At 53.9% G+C, this 9,974-nt stretch overlaps 1 protein-coding gene across 1 annotated transcript in view; it reads left to right on the forward strand.

Moving 5' to 3' along the window:
* Positions 1 to 9,974, forward strand: part of Slc41a3 (solute carrier family 41 member 3) — a 40,575-nt gene that overhangs the window by 8,290 nt on the left and 22,311 nt on the right. The gene's annotated exons all lie outside the window — the stretch shown is intronic.

Consider the following 9,974-nt stretch of genomic DNA (forward strand, 5'->3'; position numbering starts at 1 on the left):
ACACACACACACACACACACACACACACACACACACACCTTCGAGTTGGAAACTGCATTTCATGTGTTAATTTCTATTGCTGCCTAAAATTCAGCAGATTACAATGCCATACTTCTTCCAAAGCTCCCAGCCTCTGTGGTCCCAGACCTGTCTCTCCTGAGGCTATGGGTGTTTCCCTTCTCTCTGCCTGAGCAGCTGGTTGACCCAGGCCCCTGCTCCTCACTACCGTTCCTGGTGCTACAGGGCACCCGATCCATTTATGTGCTGTCTTGTCAAAGAGGCCCATGGCTGCTGTGCCATCTGAGTCACCTGACCACAGAGGCTTTGGGGTCACCTGACCACAGAAGCTTTGCTGTTCTTGGTGGCAAGCCGGGTCACTAGGTTCTGTCCCCAGTGCAGCAGGAGGAGTTGTATAAAAGCGTCATAGAGGGCGGCAGGAGCACTGGGGCTTGGTCTAAGGCTACGGCCTTGTGTATCATGGTGTGGTTTGCTTACACGTGCCTCCTTACTGGTTTATGGTCTTTGCTTACATGCTGTGTTCCAATGTGGTTTGCCCCCACCACAGNGCTTGTTAAGGCTTAGCTCTTAATGTAACTCTGTTGAGAGGCGATGGAGCTTTCACGAGGCACTTCGGATCACAAATGCATTAGTGTGGTTCTCAGAGTGGGTCAGTTATGCCGAGACCAGATTGTTACAAAGTGAGTTTGGCTTCCTTGGCTTTCTCGTGCTTCCTGTCTTGTTCATTTTCAGCATCCATGTCCNCCTGCCTCTCTTCTCTGCCTTTCCACGATGGCACAGGGCAGCCCGTGGAGCTCCAGAAGCTGACTGAATGGCACTGTGCTCCCAGAATCCCAGAACCACAAACTGGAATTAACCCCTTTCCTTTTATAAATTAGCTAGACTCCAGGGTTCTATTATGGGAAGTGGGGGGGGGCAAGCATTGGTAAACTTAACTCTGGATCTCCAACACCACATAAAAATCTGGTGGCAGGGGCCAGGCAATGGTAGTACATGCCTTTAATCCTAGCATTTGGAAGGCAGAGACAGGTGAATGTCTATGAGTTTAAGAGGCCAGTCTGGTCTACAGAACAAGTTCTGGGACAGCCAGGACGGTTACACAGAGAAACCCTGTCTCAAAAAACAAAGGAACAAACCTGGTGGGAAGGTGGGAGACTGGAGGATCCCCGGGGCTTGCTGCCAGCCAATCCAGCCAAATTGGTGAACTGAGGTTTAGTGAAAAACTTAACTTGAGCCACGTGACACAGTGCCAGGGAGAGTACCTGCCAGATGTTGGTGCCCCTCCCTGAGCAGACGNAGTCAGGATAATTCTCACTGTGGCACCCCTCAGCTTTGGGGTGAGAGGAGAGAGCCTCCACATGAAGAGAGCAGGAAGGGTGGGCTTTGTGGGGAGCAGGCTTCACTCCAGCTGACTGCACTGGGCTCAGCCATCTCCAGTGGCGAGTACAGTGTTAGCAATGAGTACAATGTAAGAACCAGGCAGGTGCCCTGGGTCGTCCTGGGATCCTGCCTGCCTGAGGCTGGCTGGCTAGCCCTCACTGGGGAGAAAGGGCTTCCACTCTAGGCTATGAAGATATGACTGGTTCCCAGGGCTAGGCAAGTGAGAGCCANNGCATTTCTTAGTCTCCCACACTCACAGTCTGAAGAGGGGGGATGCCACCACATACNTGCAGAGCCGGCTAGGATGAGGGGGCAGGCCCTGCTCTGTAGAGTGGAAGGATGGGAGCCACTTCCTGCGGGAAGGCAGAAGAGCTTTCCTGGAAAGTCCCTTGGGCTAGCAGACTATCGCTCATTCAGGGACAGACAGGATCCAGGCTTGGACCCCTCACTATGGAGAACATTTCCCTGGGGACCTTACTAAGGAAGGGGTGTTGCTGGGTATCTTAGGGGGTTCTATTGCTGCAACAATGGGAGCCAAACATTCAAACCAACCTCAGTGGGCTACTCGCTGAGGAGGGCATCTGGCTGGAGACCTTGCCCACAAGAGGGAGAGCCACAGGGGACTCCTGGTCGGGCTACTCAGTGCTGGGGACAGTGCTATGTCCCCATCATATGTCCACTGGCTGTGGAAAGGGCTTCCTTCCTCTCTTGTGGTGCTGAGGCTGGCTCTAAGGCCGTGAACACGTGAGGCAGGTGCTTTCCTGGTCACCTATGCCCCAGGGTCTCTGACCAGGTTACTGCTCCTTGTTGTTTCTGCCATTCATTCATTCGTTCACTCATTCATTTGTTCATCCTGGCAACATGCACCGTGTGTGCACACAACCAGACACCATGCACAGGGTCCCAGTGAACAAGAGAGACAAGCAGGTTGCCCTCCTGTGGTACTCGTGATTGAGTGGGGAGAGTCAATAGATGCNTGTGTCTGTGCCAGACAGAAAACAGCTAAGCTATGCCAGCACAGCCCAGGAGAGAGGGAAGTTGCCCGAGGCCTCCTGGCGGAGATGCTGGTGAGGAGCCTGAATCTAGGGAGCACTTGAGAAGCTGCTGTGGGGCTTCACCTTCTCCCCTGGGTTCTGTGGGCTCAGACCAGAATACAAAGGAAATGGGAAAATGAAGTATACAGCCTGGTATCTGAGNTCTGAGCAGTGGGGATGTTTTCATGGCCAGCTAGCCCATACTGCCCAGGTGCAAGGTAGCACAGCATCTGGAAACTGCTCCTGGGATGATTTGGGTCAGGGTTGGTGTCAGTCTTGGAAGCAGGATTGGTGATATGATGCCAAAGCCCTGTGCTTTCCCCCTCCCGCCCTGTTAGGGACAGAACCTGACCTCACACATGCAGACATTCTACCTCCCGGGGCGGGTGTGTGTGGGGGGGGGGCGTTGTGCATAAAGGTTGAGAGCAGTTCATAGGCCCCAGTCCCTCATGTCCAGGACTCTAGGACAGGCTAGAGGCCCAGGGATCAGAAGGACTGTGCAAGGTCACCCAGGAAGCCACTTGATGCTTGACCCAGATCTGAACCATGCCCAGTCAGGCTATGAGATTTTCCACTGTGCTGGGACTATTTTTAAAATCACATTGAGATGTTCTGTGTTGTGACCCAGTAAGCCGTGTTGACGTGTGTTGTTCTCAGCTTTCCCGGGGGAAAGTACCGTTTCTCACACGCGTAGATTCTTTTATTTATTTCTGCTGGAAGCTTAATCATCCTAAAAGCAAGTCATTACAGTAGTCAGCACACTCTGAAAGCCAAAAGGGTCACTGTAATCCTCCTGCCTACCACAGGTGACCACTTCAGCACTGGCTTTTAGTAACTCCCTAAACACCTCTCCCTCTCTCCCCCCCCCCAACCCCTCCTCCATGCCTCCATCCCTCCCTCACTTTTCCTTGCCCCTCTCTCTCCTGTGTGTTTCTCCAAGGCTGATAAGCGTACTCAGGAGACTCTCCTGTTCTGGTAAGAATGTTTCAGGGAGCCAGTGTGTGTGACTCGATGAGTCCCCTGTAGATGGATGATCCCAAGCTAGGGTGACCTTGTGGAAGGTGCCAATGCCAGCATAAAATGTCTGTGCCTGGGGATGGTTCCACTCTGTGTTCAGCAGCCAGCTCATCACCAACCTGCAGGGATTGTCTCAATCCAGCCAGTGCGCTGACGCCAGTAGCTTCTGCAGGCCTCTTCCCTGCTGTTCCACACTAATTCGTGTGTGTTTAGACCAGGCCCAAACCACACATCATAGACTGTAGGGAGGGCTGCCGAGGTGGATGCTGGACATGTGGTCTCCCACTAAACTACGCTTTCTCGGTGGTGGTGGTCAGGGGGAGTGGGGACAGGTGGTAGGGGGACAGTCATTGTTTTCCTTGAGCGTTGGTACACTTTGTGATTGAAGGCAAACCTTCCCGGAGCCTTAAATACTTTGTTTGCAAAATGTGGGCATTATAAGCTGTGAATGCAGGGAGGTGTTCTGTCCAGTAAGTGGCATGAAGGGCTTTGTAGAGTATGGTCAAGAGTGACTTCATCGATCCCAAACCACAGCAGGACTGCTGGGACAAGCTTCTTCTTGGGAAGGATGGTTAGGTTTTCCTATTCTTACTTGGACAGAGCCACCATGGTTCTTCCTTGTACTTAGAGATTCTGGGTAAAGAGCTGTGGGGCTTTGACTCAGAGATCAAGAGGCACCTTAGCTGCCCACAATCGTTATTGAGGCCAGCCATAGGTGTGAGGGCCATAGCATGACAAAGGGGTCCATGAGAAGTTCCTTCCAAAGGTATGTAGGGTAACATGGCTGTGTGCTCGGACAGAGATGGCTCAGGTATGGGTGTCCTTTCAGAAGGTGAGGCTCACCTGCATGCTGTTCCCATTTCATGAGGGTTCCTCCTTAGAATGCCCATGTGGGTTGATGACAGGGAGAGCAAGTGTTGTCGTTGGGGGAGATGTGTGAGAAGCCCCGGGTTCGTGACTGAGATGGTCTCCTGTGCTGGAGCTGAGGGGACAGATCAGGGAAAACTTTGAGGGCAGCAGATTGGATGTAGGACTGCAGTGAGGGTGTCTGGGCTCAGCATGCTTTTCTGGCAGATGTTCACTGATGTGCAAGGTGTAACAGAGGCACTATGGAAGAAACTGCCATGAAAATTGGGGAGTTTGGGGCACTTGCTCCTGCACAGGAGGCTGAGAGGAACAGTCTGGAAGCTCAGAAGAGGCTAGAGAAGATGGAGAGGCTGAGGACTGGTGGAGAAGCTGGTGGAGAGGCTGGGGGCTAGTGGAGAAGCTGGGGGCTGGTAGAGAGTTTGGGGGCTGGTAGAGAGGCTGGGTGCTGGTGGAAAGGCTGGGGGCTGGTGGAGAGGTGCATCTGGGATGAAGAAAATGTAGCGCATGGACAAGGTGCTGGGATCTAGTTCTAGGCTGCTGTATGGCTCAGCATCCCAAATTCAGAAGCGCTTCCCATAGCAACCCACTCTGGTCACTGATAGTTTAAGCATTCCAATGGCAGCACCTATTGGCCATGTGCAGATCCTGGCCCAAGGTGTTTCACTCACCTGCGCACAGCCTCTTCATGTTGGTCTGACTGCCTGGCTTTCAAACATGAGTGTGCCAAGAGACAGAGAAGCCCAGAAACTATTCCACGTGGTAGCTTCTCCACCCTGAGCTGCCGGCTAAGCAGTCAGGAGAGGTAGGGCTGGCCCACCAGAACCAGGACCAAAGTTTACAGCCTGCACCTCTGCCTCCTGTGGCAAACTTAAAACTCCAGACAAACGAGCAGAAGAGAGTGAGTGAGGATGCGCTGAGGATTTCCGGGGCAGGCAGGATGGGGGTGGGGGGGGCAGTTAGTTAGGGAGGAAGTTCTGCCTGGGGAGATAAAGGAGTTTGGACTTGAGCATGAGATGAGGCGATCTGTGAGAGCAGAGGCAAGGTGTCCAAGAGGGTAGTACGGTAGGAATGGGACAGAGGGGAGGCCAGGACCCCAAGGTGAACCCTGGGTTAATAGAAGTCAGTCAGACTTTCAGCTTGGGATCTTTGCTGGTAGAGAGCTCAGTTTGTATTCTGTTGGCCCTTAGGCTTGGAAGTGTCCCTCTGGCCCGTGGCATATACAAAGGGGCACTCTCAGCATCCCTAGACTCTAGTGCAGCTTCCCGGCCGGGCCCCTTCCCTCTGGTGGGATCAGCAGGGCCTGTTCTGATCTTTCTGAGCAGAAGCAAGCTGGATAAAGTGGTCCAGGCCTTTGAGGGAAAGCAGGGCCCCAGTTGTGTGAGCACAGCTTTACATGGTAGCTGTGAGCCCCCACGCACTGGCACAGAGCTGACCACAGGTGTCACTTTCATCTTNCAGTCCCTCAGAGTCCTTGACCTTACAGGACTGAACCCCATGCGTGGGCCTGGGTGAGTATCCCTGGAGCTGTGGTCTTCCGGCCCTTCTCGGCCAGAGCAAAGCAGCCCATGGCACGTGTGCAGAGGACACAGAGGGTGGTGCTGACTTCTGCGTGGGTACTTAACCAGAGCCAGGCCCATGTGGGTGGTGTCCCTGCCCAGTCTGGCTAGCGTGGGCTGGACTACTGGACACTGTCAAGGTCGCTGCTGAGGGACAGTGAGCCTCTCTGGCAGGCTAGAAGAGGGAGGTCCCGGCATATCCACAGCTGCACTCTGAGGAGAACCTGACCAGTGGAATGGACAGAGGACACCGGCAGCCTCCTGAATGAGGCTCTGACCAGGTCTGGCCTTGTTTACTCTGGCCCTNGGCCAAGGGACTCTCAGAGACCCACTGTGGCACTTCCTGGAAAGCTGTCTGTGTGGACCTCTGCAGAAGAGAGCCTTGGAGGGCAGGGAGGAGAGAGGACAGACTCACCCAGGGCCCAACCATGGTCGTCACTCAGCTCAGCCTTGAGTTCCGCTTTCAGGGCAAGAAGCTTCGAGGCTTCAGCTGTGAGCTCACCCGCTCCCCTCATGGGATCCTCCCTGAGCCTGTCCTNACCACCACCTGCCAGGTCGCCATACCTATCCTGCTGTCCGGCCTGGGCATGATGACAGCTGGCTTGGTGATGAACACTGTCCAAGTACGTACAGGGCTCCAAGGGAGAGGGGGCAAACCGGGTGGAGGGCAGGAACCAGGGTGCTCCCTGTGGGTGGCAGGGCCCAGCTGGGATCCAGCACCAGCCGTGCAGGTGAGGAGATACCTTGGGCTCCTAGCACCTTAACAGTCACAGCGATGACACTTGATAGCCCTCCAAGGCAGCCTTTGTGAGCCTACAGCAGCCTCTGTCATCTGCCACCGAGTGTGAGCTTATTGGGCAAGGCTACAACTCAGTACAGGAGTCTTTAATGCCNNGCTGCCTCAGTTTCCCCTTTTCTAAATCAGGAATAATGAGAGCACCTGGCTGTCTGAGCTGTGAGGAGCAGGTTGTAAGCAGCAAGGAGCCTGCTGATCTCTGTGGTCTGGGTGATAGGCAAAGCTGAATGACAGACCTACCTCTCCAGGGTCCCCACAGAGCTCCTTGAGGGAGGTGAAAGCAGGGCATGGGAGTCCCATATGCCNCCAAATCTCTCCACGAGGTGGCACTTTCCATCTGGCAGGGGCATTTGCTGAGTCCGGTTTAGGAGTCCCTGTTGTTGAGTGAATCCCACTGTCTGTCACCTCCAGCCTTTGTGGCCTTTGTTACGGAGCATTGAGTGTTGCATTAGGAAAACACAGACAGTGTCAGGCGTGGAGGAAGGATAATCACCAGAAATTGGCATGGTTCTGGCAGCTGGAAGTCTGAGGTGAAGAGCTGGCGGGGTTGGTGTGGTCATCCTTTAGGGCCATCTTCTTGATGTGCTTCACAGGTTGTCCCTCTCTGCAGGTCTGTCCCCTAACCTTGCATGTGAGGTAACAGCCATGGAGGCCTGGGGCTCACCCACCCATGACCTCCTTCACTCAGCCCCCCCCCAATCTTCTGTCTCCTCTAGACACTTTCGTCTGAAGGTCCTGGGAGTCAGGGTTGCAGTCTGGTAGTTGCCAAAGTTATTTCCAATATGCGTATATGCACAAATGTATAGAGACATATAATAATGCTGATGTTGATTCTTTTTAAATTTAACTCGTGTGTGGTTGTGGTGCTGGGGGTGGAATCGTGGCCAGCATGCACCACACTACTGAGTTCTACCACAGCCNGAGACTGTCGGCGGAGGGCGTGTCAGTAACTCCAGGGCACTTGGTTTTTGCTGGTTCACCTCAGAGAACAGGACACTGGGTCNTCAGAATGCTGGGATCAGTCTGTTCCTAGAGAGTTGGTGCAACCTGCTTCCATGGTGTGCTCTGCCCCTACCTAAGGCTGTGTGCATGATAATCCTCAGAGGCTGGACTTTGCCAGACTGCCCAGCATGAGCTCAGCCATCCCTGGCCTGCCATGCACTCCCTGCTCGCAACGCTTCAGTTGCGCTAGGCTCCCAGAAGGCTAGCTTGTCAGACTGGGCAGCCGGTGGAGGCGGTGTGAGGCAGCCTGTAGGAAGGAGGTCGCTTCACCCTCCTGCAGGTCAGGGATCTCTAGAGAGAACAGGACAGGACCATCAGAGTGGGCCTTGGGGAACAATTGACCATGTCCACACTGTGGGAAGGAGTGAACGCCTGGCAGAGACATGGGGTGTGTGAATACACAGGTGGCTTGTGTCCTGAGTGTAGACACTGCTAGCTGTCCACTCTGCCCAGGAAGTGAAGTTTACACTGAGGTCAAAGGGGCTTGGCTTTTTGTTTATAGAGTGAGCCTTGCTTTTGTGGTATTGGATTACTAACATAGCCATGAGCAAACTGTCTGGTTGGTACATACTGCATGGTGAAATACAGGAGGGGACAGCAGTCTAGAGGGCCCTCTCTGACAGCCTGTGCTGGTGTTTGGCTGTGCATGAAGTGTGATGTGCCAGCCACATTCTTGAACAAGTTTAGCGATCAGAGCTGGGTGTACACTCAGTCGTGGAGTTGGCAGTGCAGGGTCAGAAGTGACCGGGTGACGTGATCATATTTATGTCACAAAGCTCAGTCCTGGCAGCAATGTCAACAATGTTAGGGAGGAGAGAGCAAGGGAGGCTCTCTCCCAGTACCACAGGCTACCTCCCTCTCCCACTCCGACCCCACCCATCAGGATAGACATCTGTAAAGCGTCTGAGAGATCTGTAGCAGAATTTAAAAGTTAGGATGACTTGAAGTCAGATTGGGGAGGACAGGGGTTAAATCCTGCTGGGCAGAACCNGGAGTGGGTAGGAGAGGAGAATAGGCCCAGGGGGAGACAGGAGCCTGGGGATGGTTGAGGTCCAGTATTGTCAGCTTACAGCCATAAGGCGGGAGGGATACCAGGGACGTCAATGAGCCCAGAGCATCAATCAGACCAAAGTGACATCAAGGACACACAAAAGAAGCCTGGAGAAAGAGACATTCTGGATCTGGGTGGTCAGGACATCAGCAGGGTCAGGCCTCCTTTGTCACCTGCCTCAGTCTGCCAGGGCTGCTGTAGAGCACCTGAGGCCAGACAGTGTATCCCACAGAAGTGACATTATCTCTAGGGGTTAGAAGTCAGAGATGCCAGGTGTTGGCAGTGTTGACATCCTAAGCCAGTAATGCCATTTCCCCCCTGTTCCCCACATGGTCACCTCTCTTTGCATATCTGTGCTTGTGAGATACCCTACCAGTCTTGTAGGATTGGGAATCAGGGATCATCCACCTACGACTCCCTTAGCTCAGCCCCTCTTTGAGGACCCTGTCCCTAAGCACTGTGTCTTTACGGCTGCAGTCCCGTCAATTTGGGGGAACACAGTTTAGCTAGTCTCTGTTGACCTTGTCTCAGCTCATCTTCTTCTCACCCTGTGATTCCTGACAAGCTCGTTCAGTGGCTTAACTCTCATGGCCAGGGCTGTGGATGCAGTCCCAGGATAGAGCACTACCCTAGCTCAGGCAAGGCACTGGGGTCCATCCCCAGCACCGTCAATCAGTTTCATGGCCAGAATTGGCTCAGCCAATTCTGTAGCATCAGCAGCAAGGGTCTGGGACCATGCAGTCAAGTCTCCCTTCCTCCCTCCTGAGGCATGGAACTGTGGGGAAGGTGGGCTGGATGCTGGAAGTAACTCAAGCCTTGAAAGAGAGATGTNTAAATAGAAGGGAAAATCGGAAGTGTGACTGGGTCAGGAGAAGGAAGGGGTTGAGGACCATGGNGGAGTCATTAGGGAGACCAGCAGGGAGCTAGAGCAGGGGGCTAGGGCAGAGAACAAGTTCAGAGGCTGGCCGCCTCAAGCTGTCCTCCAGGGGCGAGGGCAGCAGAGAGAGCTCCAAGAGCCCATTCACACACAGCAGGTCCTGAGGAAGAGAATACTGTAGCCATGGCCAGCACAGCACTGAGCTGTGACGAGGCGAATGGAAACTTGGTCAGGAGTTCCTGGCACTGAGAGAGAGGAGAGTTGAAGGAAGAGACACAGAGTTTGTCCTGATGTGGGGCTATTAGATGTGTGGCCTTGTGTGTGGCCGGGAGAATGTGCACCAGGCTGTGGGGGAGGCAGAGGGTGGTGGGTGAGG

Source organism: Mus caroli, chromosome 6, assembly GCF_900094665.2.
Source record: "Mus caroli chromosome 6, CAROLI_EIJ_v1.1, whole genome shotgun sequence".
NCBI classification, from domain to species: Eukaryota; Metazoa; Chordata; class Mammalia; order Rodentia; family Muridae; genus Mus; species Mus caroli.